The sequence below is a fragment of the Passer domesticus genome, chromosome 3, assembly GCF_036417665.1.
Source record: "Passer domesticus isolate bPasDom1 chromosome 3, bPasDom1.hap1, whole genome shotgun sequence".
NCBI classification, from domain to species: domain Eukaryota; kingdom Metazoa; phylum Chordata; class Aves; order Passeriformes; family Passeridae; genus Passer; species Passer domesticus.
The window spans coordinates 21,752,778-21,771,696 of record NC_087476.1 but is presented as its reverse complement, the minus strand read 5'-3'; the positions used below and the strand labels follow the sequence as shown (position 1 = coordinate 21,771,696).

The window sequence follows — 18,919 nt, the reverse complement described above, 5'->3', positions numbered from 1 at the left end:
GGGCTAGAAGGAACTCTGCAATGTTTGGGACTTTTTGTTTTACTTTTTTTTTTTTTTCCTTTCTCCTCTTGAAGACTACATTTCTATATCTTTCAGAAGGTGACCTGAAAGTACTCTGTGCTTCTGGGACCAGGTGGGTCAATCACTATTCTGGGAAAGCTCCCAGTCTGTTGGGGCAGATGAGTCACAGCCATCCCTCATACCAGCAGGAATACATCACAGATGAAAGCTACCCCAGATCTCTTTGCACTTTACCTCTTCACAAACACTGGCTCATCTGCCTCATCCACACTTCAGCAAATGCCAGAGGAGAGGCACCCATGACACAGCTCTTCAACCTTGCTTTACTCCCCTCAGAGTCCAACAGGACTCATGGTCCTGCTGCCACCCTTGGAAAAGGTGTTATCCTAGAAAGCTGCCTCTAAAGCATCCAGAAAGGATCCACAGGGTGGGTAGGTTGTGGGTGAAGGTGATCATATGTGGTGGAACAATAGCACTATTATGTGCACTGTTACCTATTCCATGCCTTGTGGAGTTTTTGAAGGAATTGTTTAGTTCACTACAAAAGTATATTTAATATGAATAATTGGAGTAGATGACCTTTACATAAAAGGAGAATAAACTACTAGGGAGTCCTCTGAAAAAATCTAAGATTATATTTACTGTTCTGTGCCACCAGAATCAAAAGGGAATTCATAAAGTAACATAGTCTTATCTGAAAAGAAGTATTTACACATTACATATATCATATCTAAACTGAATGGCATGATCAGTCAGAAAATTATGTACTGTCAAAATAATAAGGCTGCACATATTGGGAGAAACATAAATTAGCCAAATTTTCTGCATATTTTAAACTATAGAGAGGTGGTGTGCTTTTTGTCAACCTAAATTTAAACAGAATTTGATATTCATATGTGTTTAAGCACAGGTATCAGAATCAGAGAAATTGGGAAAATATTACAGATATATTTGGTCTTTGAAAAGAAGCTTATTAAAAAAGGTCAACTTCATTTTTCTAAGAAAATATTAAGGCTTTAAAATAGGACAGCTAAGATGGAATATAACACAACGATAATTAAGTAGTAGATTCTAGTTATTTCTGCAAAGTTTAAATAGAAGATTAGGTAAATAAGGGATTTGGTACTTTAGCAAAATTGCTCTAAAGTAAACTTTTACATTGATTAGCATTATAATTCCAAATATGACATTTCAGTAATACTTATGAGAGCATATTTAATTACACTACTTACATAGATATAGCTTCCTTAAGTTTTCCTTATACATGCAGGTCTGAAAAAATCAAATTGTAAACTTATCCAAGATCAAGTTACTTGGAATTTTATGGGAGTAAGGGGTTCAGGCAGCAATTAATTTTTCTGGAATTTGTTCAGAATCACTGCACTGCAAATCTTAATGTAAAATGCATTAAAATATGCCTTCAGATATATTCAGCCTATCTGATTATAACTCTTTTTTCCTCCTATAAATTTGTTCTAAATTTTCACAATTGATATATTAAGAATAACTGTAGTTTAACTGGAGTGGTTAGATTGAAAAAGTTGATATTACTCTTTTAAACATGATTTTTGAAGCAATTAACATTCTGCATGGTTTTAGTTTTCCACATATAATTTAATCTCAGACAGCTGCTGGTATTATTCCTGGGAAATACTTCTTTCCTGATGCCAGTAAGAGAGATGAATATGTGGTTCTCTCCTTGCCTGTACAGTCTTATTCCTTGTGCCAAGTCTAGAAATTTACATCAGAGCTACTCTGTTTTTTCAAACATAACATGTGTTCATTTATTCAGTATAGTGGACTAAATCCAGCACTATGTTTTTCTGGCTTTACCTATCTGTAATTCATACAGGAATTACTTTGAGGAAAGACACAGGGTAAACAAGCAGTAACTCAAAATAATTTTATTTTTAAAAAGAATAGCAGTAAGAAAGCTGCTATGTGCAGCTTTCATTAATCACTGCAAGAGGTAGTTAAAACTGATGGTTCTTATGAAAAACATAAATTTTAGAACTGGCTTAAGACCAATCTCTAAATAAAACAAGGGTGAGTGACAGATGCTGACCCATTCCCAAAGTGTTCTGCTGCTTATATTGGTACAGCAATTGAAAATAACTCACATCATTTCTAGAGTATGAAATATGGACCATGAGCTTTTACAGTTCCTGTAAGTTATATCTGCTACTTCTAATCCAAAATCTGTACTATATTAGTTTTTCCTTTTCTCTTCTATTTTTTTTACCAAGCTTTCTATTATAAAAGAACTTATACATGAGTTACTGAATTATTTACAGCTACAGCTTAATTTAACCTGCTAATTAATTAATGCACTAAGACATGCAATACACTGGCCTATACCTAAAGAAAATAAGACTAAAACGTGTTTTCTAGACATCAGAGACCCAGTAAATGTGATAGCAAAAACTGAGCAAAGATAGACCTGCATTGTTTTCTGTGATTGTAAATATATATTTTTAGAAATACTAGGGAAATCCAGCACAAAACTTTGCCTTAATGCAAAACTGAAGTGGAATGTGTTTTTAAATTATTGACAGTGCTAAAGTTCTGATTTTTTTACCAATCTACCATGCAAACAAAAAATAATAAGTTAAAGCTGTACGCTGTGTGTGCAGGAGTGTAGGAGTGCCCCCTAATGACAGAGTGGCAAAGCTAGCCTTTGTCCCCCAAAAAAGGAAAGAAGCCCAGAAGTTTCTCTCAACGATTAGGTGAAAAGCCACCTCATAGGACCTCAGAGACTTCACCAAAAACTCGGGGTCATCTAATTGGATAGAAGCCAAAAAGTCCCGCCTGGCCCGTCAGGTAGAAAAGAGGAGGACAAAAGAACTAAGAGGCTTTTGTGAAGGTGTTTATACCAGGAGCAGACTTCTGTACCTGGCTCGAATTTTTCTGTTTGTTATCTTGCCTTTTATTAGACCTTTTTGTTTCTAACACTGCAGCAGAAGCCATCCTGCTCATTATTTACCTCCAAAGGTAATAGCTAAGCTATCCTTGGGTGTGTTAGGTTCCCTTTTGAGGGTTCATAAGACGTGGCCTGAGAAAAAGATCCTAGCACGTGTGTCCAATTGTGGTGTATTTAATGCAGATGTGGTTTTCTGTCAAATCAGAAGTGCATTATTTTAATCATAATGTAAAAAATGTATGATATGTTTTCTAAACTACATTTGATTTTATCTAAGGTTGTGGTATAATATTGGAGCACAGCAGTTCCTGAGTTAGGATGTCTGCCTAAACCACTGGGATTAGAAATTGGTTCCTCAGTCTTTAACTGAGGCAAATCAGTCATTGCCCCTTCACAAATTGCTTAGGAGTGTACTCGATATCCTGCTGTTTAACTGTGAGGAGCACCAGTAAAATACATAGACTATAAGAGCCCTTTTTCACTAAAGACTGATACTTTTGTCCTTCTTATGAAGCTGTTATGTACTTAAAGCCAGGTTTTCTTCATTATCCAATAGCGTGTAAAGCATATTCTCAGTCTTTATCTAATTTGTTCAATGTTTAAAAAGATAGGCATTTGTGCCTTTTGGATGTGAAATAATAAATCTTTCTCGAGGTGCAAAACAGTATAAAATTCTGCAGCTGATGTTGAGAAGGTTTCTAATTAATATTATGTAACTGTGTTGTTTATTTTATAGAAGTCAGATGTATATTTGGGTGCCAAAGCAAATTTGTATGCTGTTTTCAGTGGAAAAAGCACTAGGTGAATATTGACCCAGTGAGTGAGTGCCTCTGGAAAGTTATTTTTGCTTTTTCTTCATGAACAGATGGGGAGTGAAAACAGAATCAATGACAGAGGGTAGTATATTCCTAAGCACTGAAGTTTGTTGAGTCTTAATTTATAGTGGATAGGGAAACATCAAAGGACCAGCATCACAGGAAATCATTTATACTGCAAATGACTCCAGAATCTAATTCCTGAAGACATTACATATTGTCCTTTTTCCATCTTCTAACATTTTGCTGTAGAAGCCTATTTGTCCTGCAGTTGAGCACCTGTTTCATCATATGTGGTTCAAACAACATGTGTGCTTTTGTGTAATGAACAGAGAAATGAGATGTTAAGACTTCATGAGATTAGGATTTTGCCTTTATCCCCTTATGGTCTGGAAGAATTAATAACTCTTCTTGTCCCATGAGAATAATATCTGCTATTTTCCTTCCCATGTTCTTGCAAGAGATCCAGATATTCCTGCTCCAAAAAATCTCTGCATGGTTCCGTGTGTGTAGGAACATGCATGTGCTTAGAGGAATATTTGCATGCATAATTTATCAAGCCCAAATTTTAGGGTTGTATATGTCCCTTCACAAGTTAATTTCTGGTAGGCAGAGAAAAGATTACATTGTGATATTTGGTATTTTAATCTTTCCCACAGCTGAGTTTTCAGCTTCTGCCTGAAGAAGTTTCTTCCAGTTTCTCTTCAAATCTTCCTAAAAATATTTCAGTTTTATAACCAATCAGTAAAAATCCAAGTGTGACCATATTTGCAGTCATCTCATTTCCAACCCAGGTTTCAATGCAATTTTCTTGTCTCAGTAATTACTTCTAGTTAGACATGATGCAGCTGTAGAATGTCATGGGAAAAGCCCAACTAGAAGGAAATACTTACATAATTAACAGAGAGGGAAAAAAACCAGGGACTGACATTCAACTTTACTGAGATGCTCCCAAAACTTTTGTATTAACTTTGACACCATGTTTATCAAGCTAAAATAATTCAACTTAATAAGGCAGACAATTTATGAGACGAGTTTCTTTTTTTAGTGCTGCTTTTTGTATCAGTCACATTTTTTTTCCTCTAAAAGAGAATGGAAATTGATAAATATATGGTTAATCACTATGGGCTCATGAAAAATTCTGCATTGAAGTAACACAAATTAATACAGCAAATGGATTCAATATTAAATTGAATATAATTCAAATCCTTAAAACAAACAGCATGAAACATCAGACAGAAAACATCCTGAGGTAATGCCACCATTATTAATTATCTTCATCAGTACAGCAGAGGATGCAAATTTAATCTGAAATATTTTACTGAATCTGAAATATTGTATCATATTTTAAATATTATTTCATTTCTTCTCTGTTTTATGTCATCCTTCCCCAGATGAACATTCTGAGGTTTTATCTCTGTCACAGATCACATAATATTCTGAGTTGTAAGGAGCCCACAAGGATCATCAAGATCAACTCTTAAGTAAATGGTCCACACAGGGATCAAACACATGATCTTGGCACAACTAGCAGCAGCTGTTCTAATATTGGGATGTTGTACACAGAGACTGAATGTGGCCTTAGAGTGAGGCTGGTAACAGTGGTGAACATGCTGATATGTACTAATACTTACACTGGAAGCCGGCTTGCCAACACTAATGACACTGCAAGCTCAACTTCTTCCACATTAACAAAGAGAGGACCTTCAAAACTTTGACTGACACATATATTGTCTGTAAATGTAGTTTTCATATATTGTCTGTAAATGTAATTTTCAAAAGAGAATTTTTTTCATTGAATTTTAGCCCTTAGAAGGCTTGGAAAAAAAATCGTATGAGCAATCCTATAACATAATAATTCTATAACACTTCAATTCTTTATGACTTCATGTGTACGTATTTTCAGAGTTGTACAGAGATTCAAATGTAAGCAGAAAGAGATGGGGTATGTTGCTAAGGATTCTTTGTGGTGCCTGTCCACTGCCTTCACCCCCAAGCCCTGGTGAGTATCCATTTGTGCATAAATTCATTATTTTATGGCAACACACTTTTGGTCCTGTTTCATCTTTCTTGCTCTCTTCCTGGCCAGAATATTCTTGTATCTAGCTTCAATAAAATAATAGAAATTATTCTCCTCCCAAAATAAATTACAGGCTTGTTGTTTGGAATCACAACAAACCCACCAAATTTATTCAGCCAATTTGGAGTGCGCATTTCACTTCCTACATGAATGCTGTATACATGAAAAAATCTGCATTCAAGCAACTCAAGTTTTATGCAATTAGCTTATGCTAAAATTACAGTTTACTGTAATTTAAATTTGTCTATGTTCCATTTGGGCTGTCCTTTAATTTGCATCTTATCCGGTGTCTCCCAACATTTTTAAAGGCAGCATCCCATGATTCATGAAGTCTATCTGCATAGCTCCATAGCTCCTTTCATCAGAGAGCCTACTGCCTCCTTCTCACTCAATCAGCTCTGCTACAGATGCTGATACTCAGACAGCAAGTCAGGCTAGGATTGATTGTCTCAGAATAATCAAGTATTTGCCCTGTCTCTCCATGCTGGTTGATCAGGGACAGTGCACCTGAGTTAGCCATGTAGGAAATTAACACGGGCCTGGCAGGAGTAGTTTTTGGAAGGACTTGCTGGTGTTGGTTGACAAGCTCAATATGGCCCAGCAATGTGCATTCACAGCCCATAAAGCAAATCAAATCCTGGGCTGCATCCAAAGCAGTGTGGCCAGCAGGAAGAGGAAGGGCACTCTCCTCCTCTATTCCAGTCTCCAGTTAAATCCCACCTGGAATACTGCATCCAGCTCTGGGGTCTGCAACAGAAGACGGACATGGAGAGAGACATGGTGCTGTAAAGTCTTCATAGGGAGACACTAGAGCACCTTCCATTATCTAAAGAGCTCCTACAGGAAAGCTGGAGAGAGATTTCTTCCAAGACCATGCTTGTGGTAGGCCAAGGGCTACTGGCTTTAGGCTGAAAGTGGACAGGTTTGCATAAAGTATAAAGAAGAATTTTTTCCCTGTGGTGAGACACTCAAACAGTTTCCCAGAGAAGCTGTGGAGGTTCCATCCCCGGAAGAGTTCAAGGGCAGATTGGATTTAAAACCTGATCTAGTGGATGGCATCTTAGTACCTTCTAACCCAGACTGTTCTAGGACTGCTTAAATCTTCTTTATTACCTCATTCCTAATGTGCTTTTATCTCACAGAGTAGACACTTCTTAATACTTGGAACCAAAGTTTGTACATATATTAAATATACATTGAAGGGAAGGTACACAGCATCTTTTTTTTTCCCTCATAATCTGAAAAATCAAAGTGTTAAATAAACTTCATAATAACTTTTATTTGATTTTGGTTAGATTTTCTAGAGATGCTTAAGCCATATGATAATATGATTTTCTCAAGACTTAAAAAAACTCAAAAAGAAATCATATACAAATAAAAGAGAATATTAGCTAAAGACAGTTCTGGAAATTATTTAATTATTTTTAATATATTTATAGCATGTCAACTCTTAGCTTATTGATGCTTAAAAATTTTTTTTACTGCTTTCCGCTTTTGTAAATAACATATTTGAGACACTTGATTTTGTAATTTCAGCTTCAAAACATGGACTAACTTTTATCTTGCTGTATATTTGGTCTGACTGAGATGGAGATGTTTGTTATTTGCAATATTTTTATCCCAGAGCAAATGCTGCATGTACTGAGGCTCTATTTCCCAGTGAGTGGGTGGACATCAACTTCTTGATAGGAAATAGAGACATAGTAGGGAATTTCTGCTGCTGTAATTATGAAGGGAAACGGGTTGGGTTTTGTGTAAATTGTCCACTTTTGTTGATTCTGGGGTCAGTGAGGAAGGAGGAGGAGGAGGAGGTCTTCCATCCTGTGTTGGAACAGATATTCCCCTGCAGCCCATGGCAAAGATCATGGAGAGCAAGGCTCTGTCCTGTGGCTCATGGAGGTTCACAGTGGAGAAGACATCTGCCTGCAGCCTTGGAAGACCCACCCCAAAACAGGAGGATGCCTGAAGGGGACTGTGACCCAATGGAAAGCCCAAGCTGGAGCAGGTTTGCTGGTAGCACTTGTGACCCCATGGAGGATCCAGACTGGAGCACTCTGTTCCTGAAGGACTGCTGACTATGGAGGGACCCATACTGCAACAGTCTATGAAAGACTGCAGCCTATGGGAAGGACCCATGCTGGAAAACTTCATAGCAGACTGTCTCCTGGGAGTGACCCCACACTGGAGCAGGTGAAAGTGTGAGGAATCATCCTCTGAGGAAGGAGCGGCAGAGACAGCTGTGTATGATGAATTGGCCAAAACTGTTTTTCCACACCCCCTGCACTGCTCTTAGGAAGGAGATAGAGAAAATTGAGAGTAAAGTTAAGCCCAGGAAGCAGGCAGAGGAGGGGATAGGAGGTGGGGAAAGATGTTTTTAAGATTTGGTAGTATTTGTCATTATACTGCTCTGATTTGATTGGTAATAAATTCAGTTGATTTCCCCAAGATGAGTCTGTTTTGCCCATGATGGTCACTGGTGAGCGACCTCTACCCACCCTTATCTCAACCCACAAGCTTTTCCATGTATTTTTTTTCCTGTGTCCAGCTGAGTAGGGGAGTGATAGAGCAGCTTTGATTAGCACCTGGAGGCCAGCCAGGGTTAACACACCACACCTGTAGTAAGTAAATCATGTTGAGAATAGGATGCTAGATGAAAGATAAAGGACTTCAAGATTTTCTTTAAAGCCAATGACATTTTTGGGGTTTGTACTTTTATATTTCTAAGTATAAACAGCTGAGGAGGGGAGAGGTGTTTTTGTTTTAAATTAATCCGCCAGCTAAAAGCCTTCAACTCTTTTTTTCTGGTCTTGTAACTTGGAGATCAAAGTGATCACTCTTGAGTAATACAGAATCATAATTTATGTAGAAATTCTTAATTTTTTGAAGGCAAAAAATGGAACATAAATGTTTTTCTCTCACTTTGCTTTGGGTATTAATATTTTATAAAATTTAATTATAATCCAGTATGAAAGATGTATTGACCTCTGTGTGACACTAGTTATTTTCAGAACAAACTGCATTGAAATGCAAGGAGAATAAGAATGTGTTTTTGAGCAATACAATTATGAAGAGAAATGATTTTGATTATACTGTATTGTGCTGAAATTTGCAGTATCTAAGATTCTGTTGAGAATAGCTTGCATCAGATAACTGAAGAAAAATCTGTGAAAGTTTTAAAAACCTTTGAAATTGCTACAGTGAAAACCTGTATATTACGAGTAGACAAAATAATCATAATTTGGGATAACAGGTGAATAATAAAGGCTAATGCATTTAATGAAGATCTGTGTACCATATGAAACATCTGTTTCCATTTCATCTTCTCCACCCAATTTAAATTCCCTTAAATTGAAGACATTTTTTGGATCTTCTCTCTTCAATACATATCATATAAGTTCTGGTTTAAAAAGGAGAAATTCTTAACCAAATAATAATGAGGAAATAATGACCAATATTGTCAATTTATGTTCCATGTCTCAACACAAGATTTGGGGCAAGTTTGTCAGGTATAAGTGATTATTAGGCTATTCAATGCAGGATAAAAAGCTTTAATTCATTATAAGGACTGTGAACAGTGTGCCACTCAAAGAGAACTGATTATGCTTTATTTGAAATTTTTTCCAATTATATTATCAGTTGCAGAAATCAATTTAACCTGTTTTTTAAAATTGCAGTTTTCCTTCACAAAAAAATCCAAAGTTTTCTTTCTTATGTATTTTATTTCTTCAGCTTCCTCTTTTCTGAATATATTTTTTCTTATGTATCTAGTTTTGTCAAGATAGACAGTTCTAAAAACTGCTTACTACAGTTTTAAATCTGAAGCTTGGAAGAGAATTGTTTCTTGGAAAGTTCACAGCTCAGCCCTGTGTTTAGATACTCAGAAAATGACATATCTGGGTCACTGTAGGAATGATGACAACTAAAAAGAGGATAATCTAATCCTGACATTTCCCATCCATTGCAAAGATTCTGTGTTACAGGAGATTTATTTTCAAATAAAAGAAAATAAAAATGTTCTCTCCCAAATCCACAAACATATTTAAAATATTGTTAGAATGGGTTGCATGCTTCTAATTATCTCTTTTGTATTATAATTTAGTTTATGGGACTCTCTGGATAAATAAGAAGTTGATTCTCAATCCATTTTGACAAAATCATGCAGTAATGTATTCAGTAATGCACACTTGAAAACATGAAATTTTATTGTAGTAGACAAACATGGAGCTGTGTGACCATGTACACAGGTTGCTTATTCAAACATTGATACTTCTCAGATTTTGTAAAGGAGGTGCCATTTTGGATTTTTTGAATTATTGATATTATTAATGTGCTGCTATTCACATAACTGACTGAAGGTTGATGTGTCGCTCACAAATTTAAGATAGATTTCTGAAACTTGCTGAAATACAAGGTTCTGCTATTCTGATGGTTCCAGTGAATCTGACTTTTCCCTGTAGTACAAGTACATATTTTTATCAGTCTTTCAAATATGGATTAGGGATAATTGAATTGCAGATCAGTATCAAAATTGAAAACAAAGGGGTGTGCTATTGTTAAATAAAATACAGGAAAAAAATATTGGAACTCAAAGTTAATCAGATGTTTTAAGCTAATATTTTAAACAATTAAGCTTTTCATGAAACATGAGTTTTTCTTACACTCAGGAAATTAAAAAGACCCTTCTCACTGGAAAGGACAGTAAATTACAGGTTTCTTCCTTTCATCCAAGGAGAAAATTGCATAGCAAATTCCAAATGATGGTCACCTAACAACTCTCTCATGAAGAATTAGAGGGATGGAGTGGATAACACAGGTTATTGTCTTGATCAATGTATTGAGATTGCAAAGAGCTATTGTTTTAGGGTTTGATTAGTTTACATTAGCTTATTAATAATGAACAGACAACAAAATAATTAGATCACTAGAGAAACACCAGAAATTTGATATTAAATGACTCTAGTCCTGTGGTCTTACCCAATGGCTAATATTATGCATAAGATGTTTGAAATGTGTAAACTAAATGTCAAAAAACGACAAAAGGAAAACATTTCGCATAGGAGCAAAAGACAGACAAAATGAATAAGACACTCAATACCTCATTACAAGCTGACTCTTTCAGGTTTTGCAGAACTTTGACATAGTCCAAGTAGATAAATAGGTATTAAAAATAACAAAAATATCATGGAGTGTAAATAATTTTGTACAATGATGCTTGAGTTCTAACCTTAGAAAATTTGTAATCCAGACACACTTTTGTCTCAGGTTAGATAGGGAAATTCTGACACAGGAATATAACTTCATGGCATACTTTCATGGCAATTATTCTAGTGAAGAGAAGCAATATTAAAATGATCAGAACTTAATAAAATCTCTTCTACATAGTCTATGAAATATAAGTTTATAATATTTTTAATTATCCTCAACAGGCATTAACTTGATAATACAGCACTTAATCAGTTAATCTCTCTCCAGATTCATATTTATACCTTTCAGTCACCTATGATTTTCCATCAAAGGATGCAAAGGATGCTTTACAAACATCAAGGTAGTTTTTTGAGGCATATATTATTCCAAGTCTTCTTATGAGATACAGAGTAGAAGATCCATATCTGAAAAGAGATGTTTGTGTATATGCACACTACAAAACCTCAATTGTGTGTTACTTTTCAGCATGTTACAATAGCTATAATTACTAGAAACAGAGGAAGAACAGTGTCTTTATGTCTAGCACTGTAACTGTAACTATAAAGTTTCTCGTGTTCAACTTGTTTTTTGTATTTTTGTTTTCTTGTGAGCATCTGCCTCTTTTTATTCTTCTCTAAAATACTAAATTGATTCAAGAACTTTGCCATTTTTATATCATTTAAGAACAAAAATTGTGAAAGAATGCCATCTTCACTGATTTTTTGGGGTTTTTTTCATCCTCAGTCTTAATGATGGTTTAATTCACAGACTTGAAGAAAAAGTATTTTAGTCATGCAAACAGAAGAGCAAAGATAAATTGGAAGAATCATACTGATTGTATCAAGGTATGTGATTCTGTGAGTATTTTGCCTCAATAAAGGAAGTAAGGATGATATACAGAACACATTACATATTAATATTTTTTCTTTTTGTACATACTAACAGAAGAAACCAAACAATAAAGAGGTGAAGAATGTGAAACAGCCTACCTACCAAACTAAAGCTTACAAGTATTTACTGGCCTAGCTCTTATCCCTTAGTAACTGGAACTTTGACAGCCTGATTTTGAGTCTACTACAAAATTGTATTCACTTCTCTGTGAAGAGAAAAAATATCTGATTACAGAAAAAAAAACAACTTTCCCTTTTGACCTTTCATTTTATGAAGGATTTTCTTAATCTCCTTTAAGAAAACCTCCCTGTGCCATGATCAACTTCTTTTTAACAGTTAGAGGTTAAAATCTTTCTCTTCACATTTTACTCCCAGACCTTATGCAGGATTCTGGTAGGCCCCTTATCAGCCCCATGGGCAGCCCCACTTCAACTTCTTTAAGTGAAAAGCAACATCAAAATATTTGGCAAGTTTCAGAACTGTATTGCAATATAAAATATTTGTGAATGTAAATGCATAAAAGAAGCAGTTCTTAATGATTGCAGGCATCTGCTATCTGTTTCAAGACATGCCATTTTATTTTCAGAAGTTTTCAGGCCACATGAAGTGCTGCATTGATATATTTCTCTTCAGAAACCAATGGCAGTGCTGATGGTAACTGGTGAGTTATCTCTTGCTGTTCTTATCTCAACCCAAAAGACTTCCATTATATTGTGTCTCCCCCGTCCTGCTGAGGGGGCATGATAGAACAGCTTTGGTGGGCACCTTGCATTCAGCCAGGGTCAACATACCACACCTCAAGGGTCTGCATTGGGACCAACATTATTCAATATTTTTATTATAACATAGTGCTTTCTCAGTAAATCTGCAGGTCACACCAAGCTGTATGAGAAAGTTGCATCTACAGAGAGAATGGATGTCATCCAGAGGGACCTTGAAAGACTATGGGGCCTGAAGCAGCTTGGAAAAAGACAGAGACCACTGCTTCTTCTAACAGGATCCATCTTTATAACACACACTCTAGTATTTACATGTTTCTACTATGGGAAACTTTAAAGAATGTCTTGGGAATGTGCAGAAGGAAAGACAAAACAGCAAACACCTGGCAAGGCAGACTTTTCTGTCCTTTATCCACCATTTGCTCAAACAAGCCACCTCCCAGCACTCAAAAGGTAAAAGAGAAACACTCACACATGGTATTTATGGCTGCATCATTCCTTGCATCTTTGTCAAGAGAACAGAAAGCCTTTATGAAAGTTAAGCTAAGTGTGACAAGTTGCTCTTCTACACAGTACTCTAAGGCCAGGAGGGCTGCAGCAGGTCGCTGCTTCTGCAGGGGCATGTGAACTCAGGAAATTCAAGAGGATCAAGTGCAATGTCCTCCACTTGAGTTGATAACAATCCCCAATATCAGTACAGACTGGAGAATGAATTAATCAAGAAGACACCTGCAGAGAAGGACTTGGGTGTACTGAAGAATTAAAGATTGGGCATGACCCAGTACTGTGCACTTCTAGTCCAGAAAGCCAGTTGTCTCCATACATCAAAAGAAGCATGGCCCAGAGGCTGTGGGAAGTGATTCTGCAGCTCTATACTTCTTTCATAAGATCTGATCTGTAGTACTGCATCCAGCTCTGAGGCACCCAGCACAAGACATGGACCTATTAGAGCAGGTCCAGAGGAGGGTCACAGAAATTATCACAGAGCTGGAACTCTCCTCTGAGGATAGGCTGTGAGAGTGGTGGTTGTTCAATACGGAGAGGAGAAGGCCCTAGTAAGACTTTTTTGTGGTCTCTCAAGGTGTGCTTATAAGAAGGAAGAAGAAAGGCTTTTTGCCATGGCTGTAGTAAAAGAATAAGGAACAATATTTTTAAACTGTAGAGTTAAGCTGGACATAAGGAGGACATTTTTTATAATGAGGTTGCTGAGACACCTGAATGGGTTGCTCAGGGAAATTTTGTCTGTTCCATCATTGGTAGTGTTCAAAGTCAAACTGGATGGGGTGAAAGATATCCTTGCCCATGTCAGGGGTTTGGACTGGATCTAGATGGATATCTCTACCATCTAGATGGATATCTCTACCAATCCAAACCATTCTGTGAAATCTGGCTCAGAAAATGGCTGCTTGAATGTATGTTCTTTGAAAAGCAAGAGTTTAGTTCTTAAGGCAATCACAAAAACAGCCTTTAAATAGCTGAAATAATCTATTTTTTATACTATAAAATAAGAAGCAAAGTATTGTTTGGAATGAATATCAGAAATCCCTAAGATGTGAAATACCTGGCTTTTGATAATGGTGTACATAGCTTTGTTGATGTCTGCAAGCCTTGTAAATTTCTTCAGAGTTTACAGCTAGGCAGCTCTAGCAGGTACAGTAGTAAGTTTCCCCTACCAATCCTTTAAGCAAAATGTCTGTATATAATTAAAAAGTGTGTTGACAATTTTTGTTGATGGATTTGAAACAATATTATCCATAATATTGACACAAACAGAATAGTTTCAAATAAATTTTGTGACAATGTTTAAGTTCAAATACAACTAGATGTTTTTCCAGAATGGAATTTTGATGCAAATGAAAACACAGTCAAGTTTTACTCGGTGATATTAAAAGGATATATAAAGGTAAATATTATTTTTTCTTTTAATTATTTCTTATTCTATATATTTTGCATGTTTTAAAAAAAGAATTGTTTTTATCTATTGTTTTCTATTCCAAATTAAGTTATTACATTGTTATTCACAAAGCACTGTGATAATCAAATGCTAATCATAGTGGAACTTTGAAAACTAATTGTAATTAGTAAGGAATAAAAGATTATGCTTCATTAAGGCGCACCTTTATAGACATAACTGATCATTATGAAAAACATCAATTTCAGTTTAGATCTAATTACAGTTAAAATTAAACCCAGATATTTTCACATTAATAGAATTACAATGACAAATTAAAATTACAATCTTGGAAAATATGTTTTATTTATAATTTTATTCTCATTTACAATAGTCTTCTAAGTTGAAAGGAATGTATTCCACAGATTTGAACCTGGATTTAATACAGATATGTCATAAATATATGTAAATAGGAAATTATGTATATTTTTAAAAAATTAGAAATAATTTTAAAATGCAAAATGCTCTAATCTCTACTTTTATAGAGAAGTCAAAGTAAAGATTTTTTTCTTGAACATCGAACCTTTTCAGTAATAAAATACTACATTCTCCAAATATATCTCTCTTTGTCTTGTTACTCTTACTAAGGTCCTTATCCTGAAACAATGAGTTTAGTAAATTGGTTTCCACCTTCAAAAAGGCCCTGAATGAGTTTTATTGTTGCTGTTATTATTCCTTTCATTATTGTTGTTTTTATTATCTTCATCATCATCATATAATCATAGAATCATTAGGATTATAAAAGACCTTGAAGATCATGGAGTCTGTCTGTTGACTCAGCACTGCCATGTTCACCACTAGACTATGTCTCCACATTCTACATCCACTGCTTTTTTTAACACTTCCAGGGAGTCCACAACTTCCTTGGGCAGACTGTTCCAATACCTGACCACCCTTCCAGTGAAGAATGTTTTCCTCATATCCAATCTAAACCCCCCAAGCCCAACTTGAGGCCATTTCTTCTTGTTCTGTCACTTGTTACATGAGAGAAAAGATCGACTTTCACCTCACTAGACCCTCTTTTCAGGCAGATGTTGAGAGTGATAAGGTCAACTTTGAGCCTCTTTTTCACCAGAATAAATAACCCTAGCTCCTTCAGCTGCTCCAAAACATCCCTTGTAAACTGTAAATTGAGTGAACTTTAATAGTTCTCATGAAGAATTCCCTAAATTGAGGAGCAGTGAGAAAAAGCTGAAGCTAAGTCCTTGTCAGCCAGCAGCCAATCTTACTCTACACACTTTAGTTAAACAAATCAACACTTTATTTCTATATACCAATGCTTCACCTTTATGGTTTTTTCCCCCTTTATTTTGATGTTTTCATGTATTGAGGGTTGTATCAGGACTGAAACAGAAATAACTTTTGCACCTCTAAATCTAGATCTGAGAGCGAAGAGAGGGGGAAGTGGTGACACGCAGTCTGTGTGTGCAGAACATTCATTTTCCACTCCTCTGGAATTCCCTTTCTCTTGGTGCATGTTGTCTGCAGCACAGACAGCAGGAGAGAGCTCTCCTTTGCTTTTAGTCAGTTTTTAGCTAGCTGAGGCAGAGAAGTTCCCCAGAACTTGGCCTTTCTTTACTTGGAACTGATCAGTCATGCTCTGGACTGAAAAACCAGAAAAACACCTGTGACCCATTGGCGCCCAGGATGCAGCATTTTCCAGCACAGGAGGGACTGATAAGAGACTGAATGAGCCAAGTTACACCCCACAGAAAGGACTTTCTGAATTTTCCATCTCTTCAGAACAGTGAGAAGTTCCATTGTTTAATATTATTCATTTTTTCATGTTTCTGAGTACTTTGCTCATTGAATAAACATTTTTTTTCCACTTATCTTGGAGGAGATTTTTATTTCCTAACCAGTCGGGGGAGGGGACATTTGAATTTGCCTTCTAGACCCTTTCAGAGGTTTTCTCCCAAATTTGCCCTAAACCAGGATAAAAGTATTTTGATAAGCAGTATTTTTAATCAAATTGTGCTGTATATTCTATTTTGGAAGTTTATACTCAAGATCCTTTTTCAGAGTTCACCACACAATAATGACTATCCCACTTATATCTCAGTTTCTGAAGCCTTAGATGTGCAATGGAGTTACAACAGTTTAAAAATTTATTCTGCATCCATAGAGCTCCAGTTACTTAACAGTGTCTCTTCCTTGCTGCAGAAAGCCCATAGAAAACCAAGCTGGTTTGTCCTACATTTGCCATGAGCTGTGTTCACATATGCTGTCACTAAGATTGTTTTCACACGTGGTAATGCCTCAAGTATAAGTAACTGAATCATGAGTCTGAACAGTAATAAATATTCAGTTTCCAGTAGATAGTCATATCAAATATGTACCAGCAAATGAAATGGAAGAGACTTAATCTTCTGTCTGGTTGGAATCCACCCTGAAGTCCCTGCTCCTGATCCCAGTCTCACAGTACATCACCGGATGTGACTTCTTTTAAAAATAATTATTATTATTATTATTATTGTTGTTGTTGTTGTTGTTGTCTCCAAAGCAGATTCAGTTGCGTGGCAGAGAACTGAGGTAAGTCAATTCCATTTTCCAGCATTGTGGGTGCAGTGCATAATACTGTAACTGGTGGTGTGAACTCCACCTAGTGCACAATATAGAATCATAGAGTAGTTTAGTTGGAAGAGACCTTTAGGGATAATTTACTACCATGCTTCCAATACATATCTGGGTGAGTTATATTATTTGAAAAATTCTCTTTCAATTCATAATCATGAATGCACTTTTAAAGATTTTTAGACTGAATAGCTCAAAGTACTGAATTTATTTTTCCTCTGCCTTTCCCTGTAGAGTGTATAAGCTGATTTGCCTTAAGTCAGAAACTAAATTTATTGTTTGTGAATCTCAACATGGTCCTCTGTGTACTAGAACATTTTATGTGTTTCACTGGACTGACTTTTCACTTATTATTGGCAGAATATACACACCTCTATGGATAATAAATCAAAGTCATTAGGTTACAAAATTCTCATAAATAATCCTGAAGACATATAAAATATGGCTGTGGGAAAATGAGGCTAAAGCAGATTTCATAGCACAAGTGTTTATGTAAATAAGACAATTCAAGGAAAGGTAGTAGCATTTGTTAGATCAGCTGTTACAACAGTGTAAAACAGAAAAGCTTGATTAAAGCACTCTGCTGAAAGACATGCCACCATTTAGTATATTTATAAGATGGAGACATACATTTTCTTAACTCCCCAGATATCTTGCTACAGTTCTTCTTTAACATAGGTCCAGTTACAAGTCTTGAAAGCATGAGCCAAACACGTTTTACAAAAAACAATGTCAGGGAAGTACTCAGTTCCTTTCGCTGTCAGAGCAATGCCCTCTCCTGTTCAAAGTACTCTGCCAGTCAGATCTTGCTGCCCAGATTCCTTGAGGGAAATGAAATTCACTTACATTGACATATCTGCAAATATCCATTTATCCTGTATAAAGATCTCCGTGGACATTAGGAACATACAAACTCTTCAAGGCAGTCTGATTTTACTTGATTTTAGTAGTCACTTAAGGACAAAATGACTCATCGTCCAAAAAATATTTCCCCTCCCTCCTTCAGTTTTTTATAAAATCTGGGAATCTAGATGATTGGTATGAATATTTAGCTGCAGACATCTAACATGAGGTGGGATGAAACACCCATTCTTATGCTGTAAACTTAAGGTATCAGCAATAATGATCAATAACTGTAAGAAAATGGCACCCAAAACCTGAGTTATCCCCTGAGTATTTTGGTTGCTTAGTTGTTTTTTATTTTCATGTTAATGAGGCAATTTTGCTAACTGGATGCACAACACACATTTAGAGATGCAGATCCTCTTATTACTTCCTGTAACACCTTTCAGTCAGAGATCTTCCAATCCTATCTTGCATTTACTCATGCAGTCAAGACTGAGTAGGCAGGCAAAATGTGGACAGAATCTTATCTGACAGAAAAGTGACATCTGTCACCTTTTGCTATATTTATGCTTGTAGGTTAAAGCCAGAAGCCATGCTGGATGCTGGATTTCAACTGATTACTCTAAAATTATTCAGAATTTTCTTTTGCCAATTAGAAATCCCCCCAAAAGTCTAGGCCACAGATAACTCCTGATATACAATTTCTGTATGTTTTCTATTTACTTAGGAGGCTAAGAATTTCCATGAAAGCCCTCTGTGTCAGCTGGCCTTAATATATCGCATTTTTTAAAAATTTACTGGCAAGGTCAGTGCTGTTTGCTACAAGGAAGCGTTTGTTAGAGGTAGCAAGATAATAAAAGTATTCTAGAAGTGCATGATAAAAAGTAGGATATTTCGCTTCTTTTTTGATCAGTTTAC

At 36.0% G+C, this 18,919-nt stretch overlaps 1 long non-coding RNA gene across 1 annotated transcript; it reads left to right on the top strand.

Moving 5' to 3' along the window:
* Positions 1–310: 310 nt before the first annotated feature.
* LOC135297954 (uncharacterized) lies at positions 311–13,240 on the top strand. Its single transcript, XR_010359896.1, has 5 exons — positions 311–448; positions 5,663–5,758; positions 11,789–11,865; positions 12,498–12,572; positions 12,772–13,240. It is a non-coding gene; the product is annotated as an uncharacterized LOC135297954 (long non-coding RNA).
* Positions 13,241–18,919: the final 5,679 nt, after the last annotated feature.